At 47.5% G+C, this 26667-nt stretch overlaps 1 long non-coding RNA gene across 1 annotated transcript; it reads right to left on the bottom strand.

Moving 5' to 3' along the window:
• Nucleotides 1-25: 25 nt before the first annotated feature.
• On the bottom strand, nt 26-26402 carry LOC116437467. Its single transcript, XR_004237314.1, has 3 exons — nt 26321-26402; nt 7127-7131; nt 26-38 (listed from the first exon to the last, which is right to left on the bottom strand). It is a non-coding gene; the product is annotated as an uncharacterized LOC116437467 (long non-coding RNA).
• Between the last annotated feature and the right edge of the window lie 265 nt (nt 26403-26667).

The raw sequence follows: 26667 nt of genomic DNA, 5'->3' as shown, positions 1-26667 counted from the left end.
TTCCATCTTTTACTGCTTCTACCATGAGTGAGGCTTTGCTCGTAAGAGTGGCGGTTGAACTGGGACCTTTTCAAATATCCGATCTCACTAGAAAGGACCCTCATCATCTACGTGGGTGCCTCAGGGGAAAAACCCATGACCTTGACCCACTCCCCCTGAATCAGGGGGAGGAGGGGGCAGCAGAGGTTAAATGATTTGCTCAGAAGCTGTTTGTTAAAAACAATGCATACAGCTTGCTCAACATTTATTGTGCCTACCTGTCTTGGGGTGACTTTATGATGTGTATCCCATATCACTGCCCTATGCCCAGAAATTAACTTTGTGCCTTTCTATGCCTTTAAACTGAACCTGGGAAGAGGAAAAAAAACGGAGCAAAACTTTCAAAGCAGTTTGCAGTTTGTTTCAAGGACGCACACACTCCTCTGCTTCTGCGGTGGCAGGAGCGGGAGGAGGCAGAACACTGCTTTTCAGCCAGCTTTCGGCTTTCTTTTTCTCTGGAGGGAAACGGTGATGCCTTAAGAGGCCTCCTAGACACAGAGACTGGACAGGAGTAAAAGAATAAAATAGGTATTTATTTGAAAGGCCTTCAAAGGTACACCCTGGGAGCCACAGGCTATTGCCAAAATGGACCCAAAGATGGACGACAGGTCATGAGTTCTTCACACTTTTATAGGTTTGGTTCATTTGCATATCAGGGTTAATTCTCCAATTAAAGCTTCAGTTCAATGATGTAATTTCCCCTTCGCTTGCCCCCCTTAGAAGCTCTTTGGATTATACTTTTTGGGCCTAGGACGGTCTGGGTGACCTTGGAGTGCAGGCCCGGAGAGGCTTTTGTTATGTCTACCCAGCCTGAGAGAGCAGAAACCAACAGGCCACAAGAAACTTCAGAGTTACACTCTAAGCAGTACAGGATTTGAAAAACACAAAGGTCAAGATCTAAGGCATCAACAGAGAGTTGAACTTTTGTTTTCCTGGGACTTCGTTTTTTTTCCTTTTTTCTCTGCTGGACTGTTTCAACATCAGAATACATCAGGAGGACTTTCCACCAAGGTGGAGGCCCTGGATGAGGGCTCACCTCGTCCCAGCTCTGAGGAGGAGGAGAGAGGCTACCTATGGAAGGACTCTGAAATTTTCCCAGGTTTTCTCTCTACAGAGAGAGGTTTTATTATTTAGCATTATTATCCTTTTCCTGTGTGTTTGTTAAATAAATAGCTTTTATCTTTCACTTTCCTTCGAGGAAAATTAATTTTTTCCCGAACCTGGTGGGGGAGGGTGGTTTTAACCTGCCTTCTATTAGAGGATATTTTTCCTCTAAATTTGGCCAAACCGGCACACTACCAAAGCAGGATGAGAAGATATAAGACTATTGAAAAAGGGAAGGAATCTTGACCAAAGATCCTGTTTTCAAACCTAAAACTAACTTAAACCAGCCTTAAAGTTTGGACTTGGGCCAGGGACATAAAGAGCATGCTCAGGGAAGCAAGGTGAAAAGTTCAGAATGAGGAAGACCCTTTACTTCAGCTGAGGAAGACCCTTACTTCATCCTAGAGACCCCTGCCCACGACCACCAGACAACACTGCACAAGCACAACGCGGATGTAAATGACTTTTGGGCTCATTGTAATACGAGGCGAGGCTAGGCGGGGCTAGGTAATGAATATGTATAGGCGTATTGGGAAACTTAATGAATATGGAGCTTGTAACCCGATATATACCAAGCTGAATGCAGCTGTCGGCACGCATGACTTTGGAGGAATTATCCCCCATGCGTCCCAGCGCTGGAATAAACATACCAACTTTACTAAATATTCTGGTAGTGGAGTCTTTTCCGCACATCATTTTGGCAAGCTAGGCAGGAGAAACTCTGTCCGGCTGCAGGATCGGCTCAGGAGCGGACATCCTAGGCGCCCTGGGGCTTTCCTGGAGGACCTCCGCCCCTTGGCTCGCTCACTGCAGGGGCAGACAGCGACCTGCTGGGACTGCAGATAAAACGGTATGTTCTGGATTTAGGGTGCCTGTAAGTCATACACGTGGCCAGGGCTGCTGGTAAGACACGCGGAGATGTCGGGTGCACAGCATAGTCCCTACGTGGGTAAAGTTGGAGCTTGCAAGCAGAGCAGCCAGCTACAGGAGCCGGGAAGGGCAGCCGGCTATGGGAGCCAGCAAGGGGAATCGCCGACCAATAGAGCAGCTGCTAGAGATCCTGAGAGTGGATTGAGTGATTCTGGGGGGATTTCTGCCAGAACTTGTTCATGACTGTATTGGGGAAAATATAGAAGAGGGACCCTGAAGTTATTAAAAGTGAGTGTTATGAATATTTTGGCTACTAGTAGCTGGTTTGAGTGTTGTTGTGCTGCTTATATGTCTGTGTGGGTATTGGTTGTTGTTGGACTACTTTTATGTGTATCTGCCTGTATATTAACTCGCCTGTTTGTTTGTAGATCAGAGATGTGTATGTTGCCGTGTGTTGTTTGAGTGTTTTGTATTGAAGCATTTGTTTGGAGTGATGCTAGATTATTGATTTTTGTGCTAATAGAATTAGAACTGTGGCTAGGCAAGAGGTTAGAAGAACTCCTCCCCCTCAGTGGTTTGGTCTTGATTCTTGGGAATTTGTAAACCCGATAGAATATTGGATAGAGAGAAGAGGCGAACGAGTTCCTTTAGAGGTGTCATGGGTTAGCTAGCATAGTCTCGGAAGTGATGTTCTCGCAAAGGAGTGCTTACAGCTTCCCCCATCACCTGACAGAACCTATCAGCTGGCCAGTTTGAATATGGACAATTCTTTAAGCCACTTAAAATTGTGACCGCCTCTGTGATACACACTTAAGAATAGAGAAACCCCCCCCACAGCTCTCTCTCTCTGGTTTGCGGTGCTGGGACAGGTGGCTGCGGGCCCCGTGTGGGGGCCAGTGGGCCTGGCCCGGGCCGCACCATGGCCATCCTGGAGTCGATGGGCCCTGTTCCACCCACGGAAACCCCCCACAGCGCTGCTGTGGGCAGCCAGAGCGGCTCAGCTCCCCCCCCACTGCGATAAGCCACATTCCAGCCACAAGGCCGAGGTGAGATTAACCCTTTTATTGCTGTGAAGAGCTGAAAACCTGAGGGAAGAGAAAGAGGACATGCTTAAAGCTGAAATTCTGTTGTGAAGCTATGATATATCAGAGTATCCCATTGTAATTTCATGAAGATATGGGGGGTGGAGTGTTCAACTCGCAAGCAAAAGCAGCTGCGCTGAGATAGGCAGATGCTGACGCAGCTGTAATTTCATGAGAAGTTTGGACAGGGAGAGATGGACCAGATGAGGACTTTTGCTCCAAATGGGAAAGGAGAAAACCTTAGTTCCTAGAGATGCTCCCAGAGATAGTCCTAAAGATGAAGATGAGGAAGACCCTTTGCTCCCAGGGAAGGAGAAGGGCCTCTGTTCTTAGAGATGAAATGCTCCCAGAGATGGGTGAAGAGAACTTTTGTTTCTGAACAGCTCAACCTTAAAATTGTACCCCAAAAACATCAAGAGTGGACCCTCAAAAGCAGTTGTGGGAGAAGCTGCAAGTCAGGAGAAGGAACTCACATGCGAGCAGAGATATTCCTCTTTCTAAATGGACTGAACAAAGTTATTTGCAAGTGGGCGGCTGTCATACATGAAATCCCTAATTGTGCTTGGTCTTTGCATATTAAGTGCTTTAATTAATTAATTCTGAGTTAAATATTTTAAATGTTAAAATTAACCCATCAGCCCAGGTACAAAAATCAAGTTCCATTATCAGTGTTTTCAATTGTTCAAAGTAGTTTATTAAAAGAGTTGCACCCTTCCCAGTTAAAAATTCCCCAGTTAAAAATCCCCAACTTATGCTCCCTTTTCAAACTTCAATCCACCTGTACACCATAAGAGTTATCTTTCCTGTGTTTACTGTATACTTTTACAAGTGTTTTAAGATGTGTTGGATGTATTTTAATACTTTTTTAGGTGTTTTTACTTGCACTTTGGTTCCAAGGCTAACTCCAAAAACCCCAGTTCTAACAGCCAGCAGCTATTTTTAGCCCCATAGCCGTTACCCTGTAGGCAAACTCCATGGCAACCTGAATTTTAATGAAGGCATTTTAGCACCCTTATCTCAACTAATACCACCCCTCTGACAACGATGAGCCATTGGTGGACGGAGATGATCTGTCAAAGGGAAGGCACCAATCACTTTAAACCGAAGGGGCGGGCTGTGGGCGGACTGGGGCGGAGCAAAGGCACTATAAAACAATGAGACAGGCTTCAAAGAATCAGACAGAGAGAGTGTCCCCTGCAGGCTAGCTGTGGTGGGCATCAGTGCTGGGCATTAAAAGCCTTACTCCTATTAAGGAGCCTTTAGTAACTTTTTTACTTTTGGACCAGCCAAAAGCCAGCCCAGCACTGCAAGTCCTTTTTTTCTCTACCTGAGGTCTAGTGCTGTCTCAGCCAGAAGATCTCAAATCCCTGCGCTCCTGGGGCATACCATCTATCGAGCTGTAGGATCCCAAATTTTTATATTTTTCTAATTTCTGTAATTTTTCAATTTTTCTGCTTTCAATAAATTATTTTAATTTTTATTTAATTAAGAGTTGCCTCATTTCTCACAGCGGCTGTCTCGTTGTGATAATGTGTTCATAGCATGAGCAGAGAGACTCCTCTTCCTAAATGGACTGAACAAGGTTGTTATGGAAGTGATAAACAGACTGAACATCTCAAGGGTTGTCTTTTTACATTGTCAGTGGGAGAAGGGAGGACGGTGGGGGGAGGAGGAGAGTTCTAAAGGTGTGGTATAATTTTTTTTTCCTCTTTTAGGTCTGTTAATAAACTTCTTTATATTCTTTCAAGTTTGGTGCCTGCTTTGCATTTCTCCTAATTCTTATCTCACAGAAGATAAACAGTAATGAGTATCTTGGACCAAACCACTACACTAAATTGGTGTTTCCACCCGGTTACAAACCCAACCCGCTACAAGAGGGAATATATAGAACCTCTGCAGGAAGATTAGTAGCTTTAGATTGGGAACAACCAGCGGCAGAGGTTTAGGTTTTGAAAGAATACATGGAATAACTTGTTTTTGTGGATTCCTTAAAACTTCTCGTTCAGTGAGAGGGTGGCATGTTGCGTGGGTACTAATACAGGGTAAAATTTGTAAGAAGAGGTGGTACTGCTCTTCTGCCAGGCGGCAGAGCTTATGCTCTCAGTGTTATCGGAGGGACTCTAGTGAAGTTGTGCCGACTTTTGGGTGGGGGAAGCCATGCAGACAATCAATGTGATTGGTAAGCAAGCTTCGTTTATTAGCAATACAGAGGCACTTATATAGTATTGAATACAAGCTTATCAGTTCTTTAATTAGTTTAAACTTACAAAAGCGCATTCTTACTTCTACATAATTGGGTTAGATAAAAGACTACATTTGGCAAGCTTCTATTATTTATGTTTTGTCTTGAGAGATCAAAAATCTTCCTCCCTTCTCATGGTCAGTATATCTTATCAGCACAGGACTGTACCTCCTTAAAAACTCCCTTTTTGTTCCCAGGCCTGTTTCTCACGCAGGCATTTCTCATGGAGGCTTTTTCTCATGCAGGCCTTTGCTTGCAGGCCTTTGCTTTGTACAGTTCTGTTATTAATTTGCTCCCTTTATCAATAATCCATGTCCCTGATCCTCTAATCATTCTGCAACAAAGTTGATTTTGAGACTGAGATTTTAAAGTTTGTGTGTAGGAAGTCACATTTGGTACCTGAGGTTTGGGAGGTTTGGGAAGAAAACTGGGAAAGAACTATGAGAGAGTGTGAAGAAAGGTTTGGGTGGAAGCGAGATAAAACTAGGAGAAGGAGATAGAAACAACAGTGGCTAAGCAGGGAGGGAGGTCATTGCCCCCCTCTATCCCTCAACAGTTATATGGTAGGAGTATAGTCCCCGCCTCTTTCCGTTCATTTGTCCTACCTGCATGAGTGATAGAAGGAATTCCTTGCTTTGTGTGTGGGTATAAGAAGACTTCAGCCCCACACCGGCTGTGGTTTTTAGCTCAGTGCGGATTTTGTGGAAGTCGGAGATATTACGATTCTATTTATTTAGCAGACAGAGATCCGTGCCAGGAGTGCTGGGAAAGCAAGGACCATTTTGTTTTAAAACTTTTGTGTGGCAAAGAGCATCACGTTCCTGAAAATAGTAGTGTGCTAGAAAAGGATTGGGAGGAAGTAGTAAAGGCTTTCGAAGAAGATTTTAAGTGGCAGCAAATCAGGCCTGGCAGAAAGCATAAGAGAATTTATAAAGAGTGGCTTATACACTATATGGGTGACCTGGAGTGGGTGGCACAGTATTTGAGTGAACACTAACTCTGAACAGGATGGGAACCGGACAGAGTAAGGAAATCTCTAGAGTGAGCCCACTTGGCTGTGTTTTGGCACATTGGAAAGAGATAGTAGGAACTGGAGGCACAGAAAATAAAAGAACACTTGTAAAATATTGCACCCAATGGTGGCCACTGTATAAGTTAGAAGATGGAGCAAAGTGGCCACCTAATGGAACTTTAGATTATAATACCTTGCTACAGTTAATGCTGTTTTTGAGATGGGAAGGCAAGTGGGAAGAAGTTTCCTACACGGACACATTTTTCTCTCTCTGAAATCATCCTGAACGGCAGAGAGATTGTGGAATTAAACCCCCCAGTGATCCTATGGTGTTAGCTCTGGAAAAAGAAAATAAAAAAGGCCGAGGAAGAATTAAGCGGTGTTGTTTGTCATGCAGTATAGGTCAGAGATATACAAGGTCAGACAAAGTCTATCAGGCAGCAGCTCAGGGACAAGACGATGATGAACTAACCGATTTGCTTAAGCCTCCCCTTAGGAGACGGGAAGAGGATGCAGACTCAGAAGGAACACCAACGCCAACCCCCACTCCCCCGGGCAGTCCTGTCTCATCCCAAACCAGGAAGCAGGTATTGATGGCGCCCCTGCGAGAGGCAGTGGCACCTGATGGGAATACAGTGTTGATTAGAGTACCTTTCTCTACTGCTGACCTGGATGCATGGTATAAAGTTGCCAAAAATTACTGAAGTGATCCAGTGGGTACCGCTGAACGCTTGCGACGCATAATAAAACAGCATAATCCAGATTGGGATGATATACAATTACTATTGGGTGGACTAACAGACGTGGAGAAGCAGTTAGTTTTGAAAACAGCAAGAGATTTGGCAGAGGCTTATTACAAAACGCAACAATTAGATGTAAAAGATTACTTCCCACTCAAGGAACCACACTGGAGTCCAAATAGAACAGCCGAATTAGAGAAATTAAAAAGTTATCAAGAATGGATAGCAAAAGGGGTGGAAAAGGCCATTCCCAAAATCCTAAATTGGTCAGCTTTGTATGCAGTGAGACAGGGTCCTTCCGAGTCACCTTCTGAATTCCTGGATCGTCTGAGGGACGCAATGCGCCGCAACACATCGCTGGATTCTGAGACCGAGGTAGGGGTACAACAGCTGGTATCATTGTTTCCAGGACAATCCACAGGAGATATCAGAGGTAAATTGCAAAAACTTCAGGGACCAGAGGGGAAGAACCTGGAAACTCTATTAGATGTAGCTTGGAGGGTATTCAGTAATCGAGAAGAAAGTTACAAGCAAGGGATGAAGAAATTAGTAGCAGTAGTAAGGGAAGGAAATAGGGAAAAACCTAGACAAGGACCCCCCAGACAAGGACCTCCCAGCCAGGGCTCACCCCGGCTAGGTAAAGACTAATGAGTGATTTGTAGAAAGTTCGGTCATTGGAAGAACCAGTGCCCAGAAAGAAGACAAGAAGACCGCCAGAACAGAGGAGACCAAGAAAGAGGGAGGGTGGTTGCACATGTGAAAGAAGATTGAAGAGCCCCAGGGGATTCTACCCTAGCAGATCCACTGGTTATAATGAAGCTAGGGGAAAAGGAAAAAGAAATAGAATTTTTGGTTGATACAGGGGCAGCATATTCGGTTTTAAATAAAGCTTTAATGCTTGTGGGAGGTGACTACATTGTGGTACAAGGAGCACCTGGTCAATCTAAAAAAGCATATTTTTGCAAGCCATTGAAATATAAATTTGGGAAACAAGGGGGTATTCACAAGTTTTTATATTTATCCAATTCTCCAAAAGCACTTTTAGGAAGAGATCTATTGGAACAATTACAAGCAACCATTACTTTTAGGAATGGGGAAGTTATTCTGGAGGTAAATGACCAACAGTATGTGGAAATACCGAGCCTAATATTAACAACTAAAGGCTCTGCAGAGGAAATTAGAGAAGAGATAACGAGTCAAGTGTTCCCAGGAGTCTGGGCCACAGATGTACCTGGCAGAGCCAAAAATGCAACCCCAATACAGATCAAACTCAAAGAGAGAAAACAACCAGTTAGAATTAAACAGTACCCCCTCAAAAAGGAAGACAGAGAAGGAATTAGCCCAATAATTGAAACATTCTTACAGTTAGGACTGTTAAAAGAGTGCCAGTCTGATTTAAACACTCCTATCTGCCTGTCCATAAACCTGATGGGTCGTATTGGGTGGTACAGGATTTACGGGCTGTTAACAAGATAACTGAACATCTCTATCCTGTGGTGGCAAATCCTTACACTCTGTTAACATGCTTAACACCAGAGCTCACTTGGTTTACTGTTTTAGATCTAAAGGATGCCTTCTTTTGCCTCCCTCTCCATGAAGTCAGCCAGAACATTTTTGCATTCTAATGGGAAAGCCCTAAGAGTGGGCGCAAAACTCAGCTCATATGGACGGTGTTGCCTCAAGGATTTAAGAACAGTCCCACCCTGTTTGGAGAACAACTTGCAAAAGACATAGAGTCCTGGGAAGGCCCACCAGGAGAAGGGAAGCTATTGCAGTATGTAGAAGACCTTTTAATAGCTACCCGAACAAAGGAAGCTTGCGCAGCTTGGACAGTAAGCCTCTTAAACTTTCTGAGGGTCCAAGGGTACAGGGTATCTAAGAAAATGGCTCAGGTAGTGAAACAGAAAGTGATCTACCTGGGCTATGAAATCAGTGCCGGGCAACGAACTTTGGGGCAAGATCGCAAAGAAGCGATATGCCAAACCCCGAAACCCCAGACAGTGAAAGAGTTACGGACTTTTCTGGGGATGAGAGGATGGTGCAGACTGTGGATTTACAATTACGGGCTGCTCGTGAAACCACTATATGAGCTCATTACAAAGGAAAGCAGAGATCTCCAGTGGACAAAGGAGGCCATGCGGGCCTGCAGCCAGCTGAAGAATGCCCTCATGTCAGCTCCAGCTCTAGGACTTCCAGACATGAGTAAACCATTCTTTCTATTTTCCCATGAGAAATAAGGGATTGCCTTGGGAATACTAGCACAGGACCTGGGCCCATACCTGACACGGAACCGTGCCGTAAATCAAATCTCTTCTGATGGGAGAGGGAGTTTTAAAAGTCCTTGCAAGGAGATCGCAAAAACAAACAGAGACTCTTCCTCGAGTTTCACTGCTGCCAGATAGTTGTTTATTAAGTCTTATCAGAGGAACAGAGCCACTAGTGTGACCCAGGCATAACATAGAGCAGCGAAAGAAAGACAGAAGTGTGTGTTTAACAAGATTTACACACCCTTTAAAAGATATTTTAACCAATGGTCACTAGAAACGCATATTATTTTTACTTTCCTACCAATTATTCAGTAACACGGCCAGGAACTGTGGAATTTTTTGTCCAATCATCCCAAATTACTTTTACTGCAGAATATGGAGTAGTAGAAGAAGGAGAAGAAGGTTTAGAGAACAACAACAATCCTCCATTTTGATATTTTTTACTCTTATCTATGTACTACAAAGAGAAGCCCAAAACCTCTAAATTTTTCACCCTGTGACAATCTTACATAGTAGTCTATCACCTAATTCACACCACTGTATTTTCTAGCTCTTTTCTGATTGTAGGCCGTTTTTTCCAAGGTTGGAAGCTAAAACAGTGTTGTTCAGGGGGGTAAAGCACCCTTCAAAACAGGCAGAGAAATATTGTCGGGACTCTGGGTTCCTACAATACCGACGGGAAGTTGCTTATTTCTCTAAGCAGCTAGATGTAGCAGCCAAAGGATGGCCTGGGTGCCTCAGAGCCATTGCAGCAGTCGTGCTAAACATCCAAGAAGCACGCAAATTCACCTTGGGTCAGAAAATGACTGTGCTGGTGTCCCACACAGTGTCCGTGGTGCTGGAAGTGAAAGGCGGGCACTGGCTCTCCCCACAAAGGTTCCTGAAATATCAAGCCATCATGGTGGAAGAAGATGATGTAGAAATAGTGGTAACTAACATTGTCAAGCCAGCTTCCTTTCTCAGTGGAAATCAAGGGGAACCGGTACGCCATGATTGCCTGGAGACTATCGAAGCTACCTGCTCCAGCCACCCGGACCTGAAGGATACTCCTTTAGAAGATGCAGAGACCTGGTTTACTGATGGGAGCAGTTATGTCATCAGTGGAAAGCGGCATGCTGGGTATGCAGTTACCACCTGCTGAGAGGTGATAGAATCCGGACCCCTACCAACAAATACCTCTGCACAAAAAGCTGAAATAATCGCCCTAACCCGTGACTTAGAGATAACAAAAGGAAAGAAAATAAACATCTATACAGACTCAAGGTATGCGTTTGGAGTTGTACACGCACACGGGGCCATTTGGGAAGAAAGAGGACTGTTAAATTCACAGGGAAAGAACATCAAACATGCACAAGAAATAACACGACTGTTGGAAGCAGTCCAGCTACCTGAGAAGGTAGCAATCATGCACATAAGGGCACATCAAAAAGTGAGCTCAGAATGGGAAGAAGGAAATTAACTGGCAGACAGAGAGGCAAAAGAAGCAGCAAAAAGTGAGGTAACAACAACTGGAGCCTTGATCCCAGATGGACAACTTTCCCTAGAGGGTAAGCCAACATATAACAAAAAAGACAAGAAATTGATTAAAGATGAAGGGGGAACATTTAACCAAGAGGGATGGGCTATCACTGCAGAAGGAAAATTGGTTATTCCCTCCCATTCGCTATGGTCTCCAGTAAGAGAGGAGCACCAGAAAACACATTGAAGAACAAATGCCTTATATAACTACTTAATTGGGAAAATTATTGCAAAAAGTTTATACAAAACCGTTGTGCAGGTAACCCGACAGTGCAACCTTTGCCTCCAAACTAATCCCAAAAATACCCTCAAACCAAAAATGGGTCAAATTGGAAGGAGCCATGGGCCTGGACAGCAGTGGCAAATTGATTTTACAGAACTTCCAAGAAAAGGGGGGTATCGATATTTTCTACTATTGAAAGATACTTTTTCAGGATGGCCGGAAGCTTTTCCTACTAGAACCGCTAAAGCTCGAGAAGTAACCAAAGCATTACTACAAGAAATAATACCACACTTCGGAGTTCCAGCCACAATATCTTCAGACAGGGGACCACATTTTATTTCAAGGGTAGTACAACAAATTGGCCGACATTTAGGCATAGATCGGGAACGCCACACTCCATACCATCCCCAGTCGAGTGGTCAAGTAGAGAAAATGAATCATTTGATTAAACAGCAAATTGTGAGACTAGGGCAAGAAGCTAACCTACCATGGCCCCAATCTCTTCCACTTGCATTGTTATGAATTCGGACCAAGCCCAGAATTAAAGAAAAGCTAAGTCCCTTCGAAATACTCTATGGGAGACCATATGGGGTACAGAAAGGAATATCTACCCAAATTGGGGAGGAGATGTTAACCACCTATATGATTGCTTTACACAAACAGCTTAGAGAAATTGTAAAACATGGCTGGAACCGGAAGTCAAGGCTTGGAGGTTCCTGTACATGACATTCTGTTCCGGTTTGGCCAAATTTAGAAATATATCCTCTGAGAGAAGGCACAACCACCCCTCCTCCACCAGGTTCGGGAAAAATAAATTTTCCTCGAAGGAAAGTGAAGGAGATAAAACTATTTATTTAACAAACACACGGGAAAGGAAAATAATGCTAAATAATAAAATCTTTCGCTGTGGAGGAAAAACCTGGGAAAGCATTAGAGTCCTCCCTTTGGTGTCCTCAGAGCTGGGGCTTGGCCCAGGGCCAGGCCCTCTGTGCCCGGTGGAAAGTCCTCCCGATGTGCTCTGATGTTAAAGCAATCAAGCAGTCCAATAGAAAAGGGGGAAAATCTGAAATTCCAGGGAAGGAAAAATTCAAGTCTCAGTCTCTCTCCGGTGTGGAAGGTATCTTTTCAGCTTTTTACCGGCTAGGCTAATGGTTTAATGCCTTAGAAAGCCTCGAGCAGCCTAGAGAGGTAGCACGGGCGAACTAGTATTTTAGTAGCTCTAAAATCGGTACCTGTATCAGCTGCAAAGCAAATACCATCAGCAGAAGCAAAGAGGGAGAAATATAGCTCCCTGCTCGCTCAATTTCCCGCAGTTAGAAGCTTTCAAATGAGACAGACAACAAGAGATGTTCACAGGAAGGTAGCTGAGCCAAGAGAGGGCGGGGCCTCCCTCGATCGTCTCTTTTATTAGGAGAAGGGGAAAGGGGAGGACTGGGGGCGGAACCGGGGTGAGCGGCCAATCAGACACTGCTAAAGAGTTTGAGTTACATTTGGTTTTGCCCGCGCTTAGAACAAAGGAGCTCAGAGCACGTGGCAGAAGGAAGTGTCTTTGGGAGGGGGAGGGGAAACTCAGAACAGGCAGCAACACTCCGGAGAACCAAGCAGCTGAACCACCGGCCCAAAAAAAAACCAGTCCTGGGCGCAGCCAGCCGGGTGCTTCCTCCTTCCCCTGCCGCAGCTGGGAAACAAATTGCTATCTGTGTGTGACCTTGAAAAAGCTGCAAACTGCTTTGAAAAAGTTTTGCTCAGTTTTTTCCTTCCCCCTCTCAGGCTCAGTTTAGAGGCATAGAAAGGAACAGAAATTAATTTCTGGGCATAGGCAGCGATATGGGATACACATCATAAGGTCATCCCAAGACACATTCAGTCTGGACATTATGTATATGTTAAGTCTCTTACAGAAAGAATTCTGGAACCACAGTGGGAAGGACCATTCCAGATACTTCTCACCGCTTAGACCACAATTAAGATCCAAGAACAGAGTGCCTGGATTCACCATACTCGGGTAAAGAAGGCTCCAGAGGCCCCTTGGAAAGTGACCCCGGGTGATGATGAACTGAAATTGAAGTTTACCCGAACAAAATGAAAATTTTATGGAGGCACGCAAGTATATCCCAGAAAATTAGGTTTTTTCAGTCATAATTATAGCCTTAAGTTGGGAAGTTATTCATAAGAGAGAAGACATATGGTCCCAAGCCTTTATGCAGTTCACTGGACTCATGAGGAAATATTCTGATTTAAAGGATTTAAACCTGCTGACTGTGGTCATGCACGGAAACCAAGTGTATACAAAGCAAGAATGGGAAAACCAAAAAACTTGGCAACTTCAGGGAACTGTAAGAAAAGAAATCAAAATAGGATGCTGAATGATTAATGGAACTACTCATAAAAAAGCAACCCAAATTAGTGTTTCAACTACTCCTACAGACAAACATAATTAAATCTGTAGTCATTCAAGTGAAGTAGACTGTTGGTATAATTTTACATTAGTACAGACTGTTGAAGTAGTTTGTCTTTGGGCCCAGGACAGTAATGGGCTCTCATTCAAATTCCAGATAAATACCATGGCTAGGCCTGCTACAGCCACTGCTGGGAATCGAATCCAAACCCAAGTCACACCACTTAAGCCTGAACCAAAGATTTATGAGATTGGCTCCTATGTAGTGAGGAATACAGGCCAGCAATTACTGCTTTTTAATCCAGAGTGGTCTCTTAAGCGTGTAGAACTACTAATGCAAATTAATATTTCTGACATCCAACCAGCCTGCTCCCCTTTAATACAAACATCCTTTGAAGGGTGGACAGCCTGGCTGCAGAAGCAAACACCCCTCTAAGGCAGAATGCAGAGAGACCTGACTGGCATGCTGGGAACAGGACTGGGTGTCCTAAACAGAATTGATTCAGAGATACTGATGAATAAATTTGCCACAGCAACCAGTGACCTGACCAAATTAAGACAGCCCCTACAATCCTCCCTATTAGCATTAGGAAAGAGCCAGTGGCAAGTCTCAAAAATACTCCCAGACTTCGCAAAGACCAGCAACCTGGACCACGAACTGATATTAAACACACTTGGTGTAGCTCAAGACAATGTATCATTAGCCCTTAGCTGCATACAAGCCCAATTATGGATGCAGTCAATAGCTTCCATAATTATAAGAGAAGGAAATGAAGGCGTTTCCCCTATTGAAATCCGAGAAGCTGTTTGGAATAATGCTACTAAGTTAGAAAGAAAGCTCCAATCCTGGTGGACCTTGGTAAATTTCACTTATGACCCAATGACTAACATAGGTACTGCCTTTGTGCTTACTATACGTAATGCCACAGTTTATGCAATTCATCCTATTGTTGCATTGGGACTAAACTATGAAGGAACAGTTTTTTACCCCTCTGAACACAGAGTATGAGCTCGGACGGTAGAAGAAAAATGGCAAACAGTAAATTTAGAATCTTGCATCACACAGGACCAACAAGGATTTATCTGTGAAAGTAATACACTTGATGCCAAAGACATATGTCTTGACGTAGAACAAGGCATTTGTCACTTCGAGGTCCACCCAGACACTACACCAAAAACTGTACTTGTATATATTGGTCAAGGCTGTGTGTGGTTAAGAACTATCTGCACTTTTATGATGATAGATGACAGTAATATAAATGTAGCTGCCAGGAATCACTCTAATTTTTGTATTTGTAATTTTACCAAGATTGTTGGGTGTGACTTTTCGTATTTAGCACTGGCTGTGTCTCATCAATTAATAAGGTCTAACTACACCATATACCATAAATTGCTACCCACACCTATTGGGATGGACCTCACATTAGTAAAGCAATTAGTGAAACATCAGGACCTAATTGAGATTCTAGAAGAAATTCGAAAAAACGGGAAAAAGACCTTAGTCACCATCCATTATGACACACAAGAAATAAGCAGAATCTTTCAAAGAGTAAAACAAGATGCAAGTCATAACTGGTGGGACCCAAGCAGTTGTAAAAGGCATCACAGAGGGAGTTTCCGGTGCATTCGCTGCAGCAGTCTCCAAGGAGAATGCCCGCTTTTTCTATTGTGGTGAACTTGGACACTTTATAAAGGACTGCCCACAAAAGTCACCCACCCAGGACCATCGTGCCACCTACTAAAGGCACCAGAGACAGCAACAGCACCAGCAGCGTCCAAAAAACTTCTATCAGAGCGCGGTGTCAAAGGTGTCAAGGCCCCGTGCTCAGACAACAAATCAAAGGCCATACTACCCCGCCCTGGCTGCAAACTCCACATCAGACCACTGAGAGCAGACAACTGGACCTCACCCAGCACCATCATCCCAGGCGATCCCAGAACACATGAGAAGGATCCAACAGACGGAGCGCTACCGATGGGAACCAGACGCCAACTGGTAACATCACTGCCATTTAACTTTGTTGACAAGCGTTTTTATCATATCCCCACAGGAAAGTATGGACCGCAGAACAGCCGATGGGACATTTTTACCCTAAGTGACACCATCCATGGTCCAGAACAACTCTTTGTATTACCTGAGATACAAACAGTGCACCCTGGACAAGAGATTCTTGTCCAGCTTTGCTGCACGGACACACCTTTCTTTCTCCCACAGGGAACACTGATTGCACAAGCTTTTTTACTTCCACAGAACTGCCCAGAACAGCTTTCTCTCAATCCAACAGCAATGTGGATGGAGACTGTGGGCTCAAACAAACCGACCATCGAGTGCAGCTTCTTCTGTAAAGGAGAGAGGATCTACCGCCCAGGGATGCTGGACACCGGAGCAGACGTGACCATCATCGCCTGCTCCGAGTGGCCAGGTGTTGGGGTTTTAGTTTAGTCCTAGTTTTTTTTCCTGTTAAAGGAATTTTTTCCCATATGCATGTTGCTAGGCGACAAATTGCTGTGCTTAAGGAAGACAAAGGACCTGGTCGCTCTTTTTGTTTCACCTGGGGGTGTTGGCAGTACGCTCTCGGCATTCGGAGAGAGACGCTGCGGCTTCTTTTTTGGCCGCTTTTCTTTCTGCAGAGAAAGATCCCGGGATCCCCGGCCCACCTTCCCTGCCCCGCTTCGAGCCTTCGCTGCGTTGTGGCCATGCTCGCCCTGCCTAGACCTCCGGGGGGGTTCTCCGTTTGGATACATATCGTCTGTCCTCTGGGATTTGTGCTCATCCCTGCCACTCTGGCCTGCTGCTCCGGCCTGCCGTTCCAGCCTGCTGTTCCCGAGGGTCCAGCCGGATGCTGGGGCCGGCTGTCCGGGCGTTTGTGAAGCCTTTGTTCCAACCTTCCCCAAAACCCCAGGCCACCGGTGCCGCGTGCTCCCCGAGCTCGCTCCGGAGCGCCCCCTGCAGCCGCAGGGAAACCATTGCACCTGCCCTGCTCACTGGGAGCTGCCAGCGCCCCTGCCGGCTGCGAGCAGAACTGCACCAAAGGGGAAAGGGCCTGACGGCCGAGAAGGCTGGGACTGGGTTTGTGATTGTTTCCTGTTACTGCCATAGTTATTGTTGTTTGTTTGATTGGTTATATATATAATAGTAAAGAACTGTTATTCCTATTTCCCACATCTTTGCCTAAAAGCCCTTGATTTCAAAATTATAATAACTCGGAGGGAAAGGGGTTACATCTGCCACTTCAAGGGAGGCTTCTGCCTTCCTTAGCAGACACCTGTCTTTCAAAACCAAGACACCAGGGAATTGGGAACTGGAGCTAGTGGCAGGTATGATCTCCGGGATTGGTGGAGTTGCAGTATCCATGAGAAGCAAACAAAATGTCATCATCGAAGGACCCAAGGGCAAGATAGCCACCACCCAACCATTCGTGGTAAGAGCCCCCATCACCCTATGGGGCAGAGACCTTCTATCCCAGTGGAGTGCCACCCTCACCATTCCCAGCCAGGATTTCTGACTAGGGCCACTGAGAAACGCGCGCTGCCATCTACTCCCCCACTCACCTGGAAGACTGATACCCAAAATGGACAAGGCAGTGGCCCCTTGAAGAAGAAAAAAGCGCGCTGGAAGCCCTGGTGGAAGAGCAACTCGCCAAAGGTCACATCACCGGGACCACAAGCCCTTGGAATTCCCCTGTCTTTGTGCTGAAAAAGCCCGGCAAGGACAAATGGAGACTACTCCATGACCTACGAAAGATCAATGAGGTCATTGAAGACATGGGGCCTCTCCAACCCGGCCTGCCATCACCATCGATGCTGCCATGAGACTGGTTGCTTGCCATCATAGACATTAAAGACTGTTTCTTTAACATCCCGCTCCATCCTCAGGATGCACCACGGTTTGCCTTTTCCATCCCCTCTCTTAACGAACAAGCCCCACTCAGAAGATACCACTGGCTTGTCCTCCCACAAGGCATGAAGAACAGCCCGACCATCTGCCAGTGGTACATCGCCCACATTCTGTCCCACATCAGGAGCCTGTTCCCAGAAGCAATCATTTACCACTATATGGATGACATCCTAATCTGTGCATCAGAAAAAACTTACTTGGACAGAACTCTTAAAAAGACAATTGAAGCCATAGAAGAAAAAGGGTTCGAGATTTGTGAGGACAAAGTGCAGCACTCCAGCCCATGGACTTACCTCGGCCTCCAGATCCGTGAGAGAACCATCGTACCCCAGCAATTCACCATCAAAGAAGATCCCAAAACCCTAAGGGACTTACACAGCTTGTGCGGATCCATAAACTGGATACGCCCCCTACTGGGAGTCACAACAGAAGACCTCACTCCCCTCTTCAACCTCCGCAGCAGCAGCGGAGACTTGGACTCTCCACATGCCCTCACGCCAGAAGCCCGAGATACCATCACCAAAGTCCAGGAAGCCCTGTCTCCACGCCAAGCCCATCGTGTTGAACCCAGCCTGCCTCTCCAGTTTGCAGTCCTGGGTAAGGCTCCCCATTTGCACGAACTGATTTCCAATGGGACCCTCAACTCAGAGACTCTTTGCTGATTCTTGAATGGGTTTTCACAAGCCATCAACCTACAGAGACAATAACCACCTTCCAAGAAGTAATGGCATATTTAATAAAAAAGGCCAGAACTCGTCTCCGTTCTCTTGCAGGGTGTGAGTTCACATGCATATACTTGCCACTGACCACTGAAGATCTGAAGCAGTTGCTCCAGACCAATGAGAGCCTCCAGTTAGCCCTAGATAGCTACACAGGGCAAATTTCCATTCATATGCCAAAACATAGATTTTTCTACCGTGATGCAGCCTTTAAATTGATTCCAAAATTAATCCAAAGTAGAAAACCTCTCTGCCTCTGCGTCCTTTTTGGAGCAGTCCCCACTTTGCCCGGTCAGCTCTGGACGCAGCAGGCTGCGGGGACCAGCCTCCGGAATCCGGGAGACCAGAGGTCTGGCTCGTGGGTCCTTCCACAGGACCGTGGCAATAGAGGCAGGTGGTGGAAGAAGGAGGCAGGCTCAATTGTGGATGAAATCCGGAAGGTTTATTGTGTCTCCGAACAGGGGACCTCGCCCCCCGGGGGTGTCCAGCAATGAGCCACCCTGAACGCGCCTGCCAGGGGTTTTATGGGGGGTGGCGACAGGGGAGGGATGACAACGGCATCGAATCAGGGAAGGAGAAGGACGGGTCTGCGGGATGAGGGACACACAAGGGAACCTATCTTGGGAAAGGAAGGGAGGGATCCTCCCCCCAAGACCAATCACTCGACGCCCCTGCCAGAACTTTCTAGAAGCTTGGGAGGGGTGCCGGAGAGATTGGCAGGGGTCTGGGAGGAGACAAATAGAGAAAGCAGGGTTATGAACACGAAACCAGGAGGGTATAAACTGGGATGGTACAGTAACACGAAACCCAAAGGGGAGACCCGGACTGAACCAAACAAGACACACTCCCACATCTCCCCCTTTTTTGTTTTTTAAGATGGTTTAAAGTTCGGCTGGGGGTAATATTCAGAGTCCGGATAAAAGACCTCGAACTCTTGCAACTCAGGAGCCGTAGGTTCGAGCTCCGGTTCTTGCAGGGTCTCTGCATCCGGGAGTACCTCGGCTCGGTCAATATCTGTAGGGGAGGGGGAGCTTGTAATCAACTTTACTAACATTCTCTTGAGGAGTCCAAACAAAATTAGGGCAACCAACAAAACAAAAAGAAAAATCAGTCCAGATCGGAAAACAGATCCTGCCCATCCGGATAGTCCCCATTTGCTGAAGATGTCGCCAAGCCAGTCACCAGTTTCTTTCCGAATTTGCATCACCATGGCCTGCATCTTGTCTGTGGATGTTCTCCGCCCTTGATGTAAACATATGTGGTCTTGGCCCATGGTTTGCGCCAGGACTGACCGCACGTTTGCTGCCGGTTGGGGAACTATCCACGGCGACGCAGGCCATGGGAGCAGCAGCAGGATGACAACAAGCTGCAGGCTTCTGGCGACGGCTCGGATGGACGGTGCAGGATCCATTTCTGTAGTCTCTAAACTAGAAAGAAACTCAAAAGGAAGAATATCAAAATTGGGAAGAATACCTGGGGGCGAACTTAGGGTCCAAAGGGGCATAGGATTAACCCACCCCGGTTTTAGGGGGTGCTTGACTCCTTCCTCCGGTGGGCTGGGAAATACACAGTTTCACCCATTTTGATGGGATCCACCTGGGGCCCTCGGGGGTGGATATGCATGCATATCCCTTCCCCCATGTAACTAGTTCATGAGGGCCCTGTATTTCCCGAGTCTCCGGGTCTTTAACCAACACCAGAGGCCTTTCTTTCATTTGCAGCTGCTGAGACCGCCCAAAGTGCCGCACGATCGGTGGATTCAGGTTCTCAAAGGCACAGTTGAGGAAGTTTAGCGTGAACAGTGCCCTTGAGAGCCTGACAGCTGGGGATTCTAATTTCTTTGAGGACCTTTGCCTTTGTAGCATCCTCTTGATATTTTGGTGAGCCCTCTCAACTATCGCTTGACCTGTCGGGGAATAGGGGATGCCTGTCTTGTGCTCTATTCCCCATTGCTGTAGGAAGCTCCTGAACTCCTTGGAGGTGTAGGCTGGGCCGTTATCGGTTTTAATAACCTTGGGGATGCCCAGGGTAGCAAATGCCTGCACTAGGTGCCTTATGACATCGCTAGCCCTTTCCCCTGTGTGGGCAGAGGCAAAGACGGCTCCAGAGAAGGTATCTACTGACACATGTACATACTTCATTCTGCTGAAAGAAGCGACATGTGTCACGTCTATCTGCCACACCTCACAACTATTAAGGCCACGGGGGTTTGCGCCGGTGCCAATGGCAGGAAGAGCTAATTGGTGACATTCAGGACACGCTGCCACGATCGCTCTGGCCTGGTCGTGCTTCAAATTGAACTGCCGAACCAGGGCAGGCGCATTCTGATGGAACAACTGATGGCTGATTTTGGCCTGCTCAAATACATTTGGAATCGGGGCCATCACGGCTGGCGCAGCGAAGGCATCCGCCTTCCTGTTGCCTTCCGCGATGAACCCGGGCAGGTCCATGTGTGACCTGACGTGCATCACGTAAAATGGTTGCTCTCGGTGGGAGACTAGGCTAACCAATTTTGAGAGCAATTCATACAAGGCTGTGTTGGAGACCTCTCGCAATATGGCATGTTCAGCTCTGGAGATTACCCCTGCTACATATGCAGAGTCAGTTATCAAATTAAAGGGTTTGGGGAATCTTTCAAAAGCCCTGACGACTGCGTCTAACTCAGCAACTTGAGGTGATCCTTCCACCTCCTTAATATCAGCCTCCCACCGCTGAGTTTGGGGGTCTTTCCAAGTCATGACTGACTTGTGGGACGCCCCAGGTGCGTCAGTGAAAACGGTCAAGGCCTTTAAAGGTTCCTTGCTCCTAACACTCTTTGTATTTAATTCAAATTGGATTTCCGAATTAAAAATTTTGTGGGCTGGCCTGTGTAAGGAAATTTGGCCTGTGTAGCCCTCCAGAGCGAACTGCAAAGCTTCACAATCATGAAGCAGGCTCTCCAACATTGCCTTGGTAATTTGGCCCATTTGTGTCCTGATTGGTATGTGGATGCAGTCGAAGTCACATCCTGATAACTCCCTGATCTGGACTCTAGCCTTCCGGATCAGTTCAGCCATCAGCTCTTGTGGCCGTGTCATTCTTTTGGACCTATGATGACTGAGAAAGACCCACTCTATGATCAAGAAGGGGTCCCTCTGGTCCTGGTCTTCCTTACTCTTCCTCTTGTCCTCCCATTGGAAGACAACCCCGTGCAGGTGTGGCAGATTACCCAGGATGATAAACCTGAATGGCAAGTCAGGCCTGTACCTGCTTGCCTGCCTGGTGGACATCAGGTGTTGCACCTTCTCCAAGGCTGTCCGTGCCTCTGGGGTAAATGTCCGGGGAGAACTAAGCTCCTCTCCCCCTTTCAACAAATCGAAAAGGGGGGCTAGGTCTTCAGTGGACAGACCCAGCCACGGCCTTACCCAGTTTAAGGACCCACACAGTTGGTGGACATCCGCCAATGTCTTAATATCCGTTTGAATTGCCAATTTTTGCGGCACAATGGTCCGCTTTGTAATTTCAAGGCCCAGATATTTCTAAGGTGGCATCCTTTGAATTTTTTCACTTTGGAGCTCGAACCCTGCAGCAACCAATGCTCCGATTGTCAGGTCAAGCACACTCGCAAGCATGTCATCATCGGGGGCACACACGAGGACATCATCCATATAATGAAGGATGATGGCCTCCTTTGCGGCTGCGCGAACTGGGGCAAGCAAGGAAGAGACATACCATTGGCAGATGGTCGGGCTGTTCTTCATGCCCTGTGGCAACACCTTCCAATGATATCTCTTTCTTGGGGCTCCTCGGTTGATGACCGGAACCGAGAAGGCGAAACGTGGGGCATTGTCAGGGTGTAGAGGAATTTGGAAAAAACAATCTTTAATGTCAATCACGGCCAAATTCCAATTTTGGGGAAGCATTGTCGGGGACGGCATCCCTGGTTGGAGAGAGCCCATGTCCTCAATTTCATCATTAATTTGGCCAAGGTCCTGGAGGAGCCGCCATCTGTCTTTGTTGGGTTTTTTAATTACAAAGACAGGGGAATTCCAGGGGCTGTTGGTTTCCACGATATTCCCCTTCCTGAGCTGCTCCTCCACGAGCTTCTCGAGCACCTCTAATTTCTCACCGTAGAGCGGCCACTGTTCTACCCACACTGGGCGGTCCGTTTTCCATGTCAATTTCTGGGTAGGGCGCTCCTCAGTGACTGCTGCGCAAAAATTCTTCGGGGGGTCAGGAATGTCAATGGTGACTCCCCACTGCTGCATGAGGTCTCTCCCCAAGAGGGGTTCCTTGTAATCCAATACGAACAGACGTATATTGGCCAATTGTCCGCTCGGCCCCGTAATTTGTACGACGCTTTTAGACTGTTTAGCCAATTGGATGCCCCCAACACCTTGTACGTGCCCTGCCACGTTTTGCAGTTCCCAATGTGTCGGCCATTCCTGTGTGGGAATGATCGTCACATCTGCCCCTGTGTCCAGAAGTCCCTTGAGGTGAAGGACTTCTTCCCCTCTGCTGATTTTACAGTCTACCTTCGGCTTCCCTGTCCCTATTACATGAGTGGCACACACCATTGGGTGTGGCCCTCCTGCACGGATAGCCTGGGCGACCATCTGGCCTCTGGGCAGAAACAGAGGTGGACGGACACAGCGCAGCCAGAGAACGGGTCCTTCGGGACTAGATGTCATTAGCCCCGGAGCGACTTTGATCTCGGGTGGTGTGCAGTTAACATCTCCGACGAGGACATACCTGTCAGGGCTCTGATCTCCCGCCTCCAGCTCACCACCGGTGCTCACTGGTGTGGCGTGCCACTCGCTATTCCTCAGGAGGAGCGGTGTCAACAGCTGCAACCTGAAAGAACCGTCGGAAAAGGAAGTCAAGTTTGGCTGAAGTGTCATATCCGGTGATTTTGTGTCATCGCTACCTGCCCTCCCCTGTCCCTCCTCCCCCTCACGTCCCGTCCCTTTTTTGTCTTCACGCGAGGCGGGCGCGCACTCCTCATTCAGTTTTTTTGTTCCTGGCCCTCAAGCCCCCCCGACCCTTGTCCTCTTTTAAATTGATAAAACTGTCTCTTGAGTGGACAATCTTTGGTCCAATGCCCGGGCTGGTCGCAGAGGAAGCAGGTGTTCTTGGTCTGCTGTTGAGGCCGCTTCTGGCTGTTCTTTGCCGGAGGTGGTCTGTTGCTTCGGCCCGCGGTCCTCTTCTGGTCCGCAGCAGTATGGTGTGTTGCTGTTCCCACCGAAATCGTTCCCCGGGATCGCTGCTTATCCGAGCCGGCAGGTTGTAGGTGCGGCGCCTTCGCAGCGCAAACCTCTAACATCGCCTGTATCGTCGGCGGAGGGTCCAGGGGGAGGCTCAGGATGGCCGCCTTGCACTGTGGGTTGGCGTTGACCATTGCCATCTCTGTGATGACCTCCTCTCTGGCAGCATCGCGGTTTGCTTCCTTCAGGACGCCCGGTTTAGGGGACACGGGTTTAGGAGAAGGCTTAGGGGTAGCAACTGGGGAACCGGGGGCAGGCTGTGCTTCCCTCTCCCTTTTTTGATTTAAAGCAGACCGAATTTGTAGGTATAACAAAGAAAACTTATCTAAATCCTTTTCTTTTGCCAATTGAGATTGCGCCAATTTTGCTCCCACGGCGTTCCAAAAGGGATCGCTTAAAACCGAACTGTGGGAGCACTGAGGGAAGTGGTGGAACAGACACCGCACAAACCGTTTTGAACACCCTTTAGAAAAACGTTTCCCCCCCCCCCTCCAGGAGTCCCGCAACTTGGAAAAATACCCCCTTTTGTGCTGTGGACAATTTTGCGCCCATAATCCACAGCATGACGTCTGGAGCTTTAAAAATAAACCAACCCTTGGACACTAGCTCCCACCAGAAACCGGAGGCGACCGGACCACAGTCGCCCCGGGGCTGCGCAGCCTACCCTGGGCTCCTACGAGCCACGGACCGTGCGAAGCCGTCCACCACGCGCTGCGCGCGGCCGGGCGGGCACCACCGGCTCCCGCTGCTCCCGCCGCGCCTCGCTCCGTCGCCGGCACTGCGGCTCGCGTGGCTCCGCCCGCACGCGGGAACTGCCTCGAAAGGCTTTACGGTAAGTTCCCCCCCCGGGGAAATACTTACCTGCTGGTGTCCAGGCAAGCTCCAGGCATCCCGATTTCCACCGAGGACGACTCTGCTGGCGCGGGCGGAGCTACCATCCTCCTCCCCAGGAGCGCAGCTCACTAAAACAGAGCCTGCTGCAACTGGGGTAACTTGACGTCCCAAGGACGCACTTGGAAGTCCAATCAGTCCCTTCCGTGGGGTCCGGTGGAAGCAGGGGCCCCGCGATGGGCGCCAAGCTGCCTCTGCGTCCTTTTTGGAGCAGCTCCCACTTTGCCTGGTCAGCTCTGGACGCAGCAGGCTGCGGGGACCAGCCTCCGGAATCCGGGAGACCAGAGGTCTGGCTCGTGGGTCCTTCCACAGGACCGCGGCAATAGAGGCAGGTGGTGGAAGAAGGAGGCAGGCTCAATTGTGGATGAAATCCGGAAGGTTTATTGTGTCTCCGAACAGGGGACCTCGCCCCCCGGGGGTGTCCAGCAATGAGCAACCCTGAACGTGCCTGCCAGGGGTTTTATGGGGGGGTGGCGACAGGGGAGGGATGACAAAGGCATCGAATCAGGGAAGGAGAAGGACGGGTCTGCGGGATGAGGGACACACAAGGGAACCTATCTTGGGAAAGGAAGGGAGGGATCCTCCCCCCAAGACCAATCACTCGACGCCCCTGCCAGAACTTTCTAGAAGCTTGGGAGGGGTGCCGGAGAGATTGGCAGGGGTCTGGGAGGAGACAAATAGAGAAAGCAGGGTTATGAACACGAAACCAGGAGGGTATAAACTGGGATGGTACAGTAATACAAAACCCAAAGGGGAGACCCGGACTGAACCAAACAAGACACACTCCCACACCTCTCAAAGCTCTGACTGTCTTTACCGATGGGTCTGGTTCGTCACATTGGTCTGACATGGAGGCAACCCAATACCCAAAAATGGGAATCTGATATCCGAATAGTAGAGGGATCTCCACAGATTGCCGAGTTAGCAGCTGTTGTCAGAGCCTTTGAGAAGCTTAAAGATGAACCTTTTAATTTGGTTACAGATTCGGCTTATGTCGCTGACATAGCTATGAGGGCTGAACATGCTTTTCTAAAGGAGGTCTCCAGCCAAAAGTTACACCAATTAGTTTCTACATTAATTCATTTAATCTCCCACAGAAAACAGCCTTCCTATATTATGCATGTGAGGTCACACACTGACCTCCCTGGTCCCATTGCCGAAGGGAACAGAAGAGCAGACGCACTGCCCATGCCAGCAGAGACTGCAAACGTCCCTGACATCTTTGCCCAGGCGAAGTTGTCACATGCATTTTTTCACCAAAACATTCCTGCCCTCATCAGAATGTTCAAGCTTTCAAAAGATCAAGCAAAAGCTATCATTGCAACGTGCCCGAACTGCCAGAACTACCAAATACCATCTATGGGTACCGGAGTCAACCCCCACGGTCTGAACAGCTGCCAATTGTGGCAAATCGATGTAACCCACTTCCCATCCTTTGGGAGATCCAAATATGTGCATGTGTCAGTCGACATGTTTTCTGGGGCAGTGTTTGCATCAGCCCATGGAGGGGAAAATGCCGTCCACGTCATCAAGCATTTTCTCCTTGCCTTCGCCACCCTGGGAGTCCCTGAAGAAATCAAAACAGATAATGGGCCTGCCTACACCTCTCGTAAGTTAAAAGATTTCTTCAACCAATGGGGAATAAAACACAAGACAGGCATACCTAGCAATCCCACAGGGCAATCCATCGTAGAAAGGACCCACCAAACCCTCAAAAGAGTGCGCAATCAGCAACAGAAACAGAAATTTTGTCTCCTGTTGAAAGACTCTGTAAGGCTCTCTCTGTTATTAACTTACTAAATGGCACATCATCAGAGCCTGACCCCCCAGTACTCCGCCACTTCTCAAATTCAACTCAAGCTAAGCTCACAGAGAAGCCACCAGTGCTGGTGAAGGACCCAGAATCACACCAGGTCTCTGGGCCTTTCCAATTGATTACCTGGGGGAGAGGCTACGCCTGTGTCCAGCTACAATCTAGCCCAAAGTGGTTCCCAGGAAAAAGTATAAAACCATACCTAGGCCCTGCAAACACTGCTTCCACAAACACCAACAAGAACTCTCCTGAGTCAAATACAGGACTGACACTTTACCGTGCCATAAATCGAGTCTCTCCTGATGGGAGAGAATTTTCTGAAAGTCCTTGCGAGGAGTTTGAGAGATAAACCGAGACGTCTCTTTTAGTTTCAATGCTTCCAGATAGTTGTTTATTAAGTCTTATCAGAGGAACAGAGCCACTAGCTTGACCCAGGTACAGCATAGAAGGAGGAAAAATAGGAGTGAGAGCAATTATCAAGATTTACACAGCCTTTTAAAGATATTTTAACCAGTAGTTACTAAAAACGTACATTATTTTCACTTTCTTACCAATTATTCAGCAACACGAATAGGAACTGTGGAATTTTCTATCCAATCAATCCAAAC

Source organism: Corvus moneduloides, chromosome W, assembly GCF_009650955.1.
Source record: "Corvus moneduloides isolate bCorMon1 chromosome W, bCorMon1.pri, whole genome shotgun sequence".
NCBI classification, from domain to species: domain Eukaryota; kingdom Metazoa; phylum Chordata; class Aves; order Passeriformes; family Corvidae; genus Corvus; species Corvus moneduloides.
This window is presented reverse-complemented; position numbering and strand designations above follow the sequence as displayed.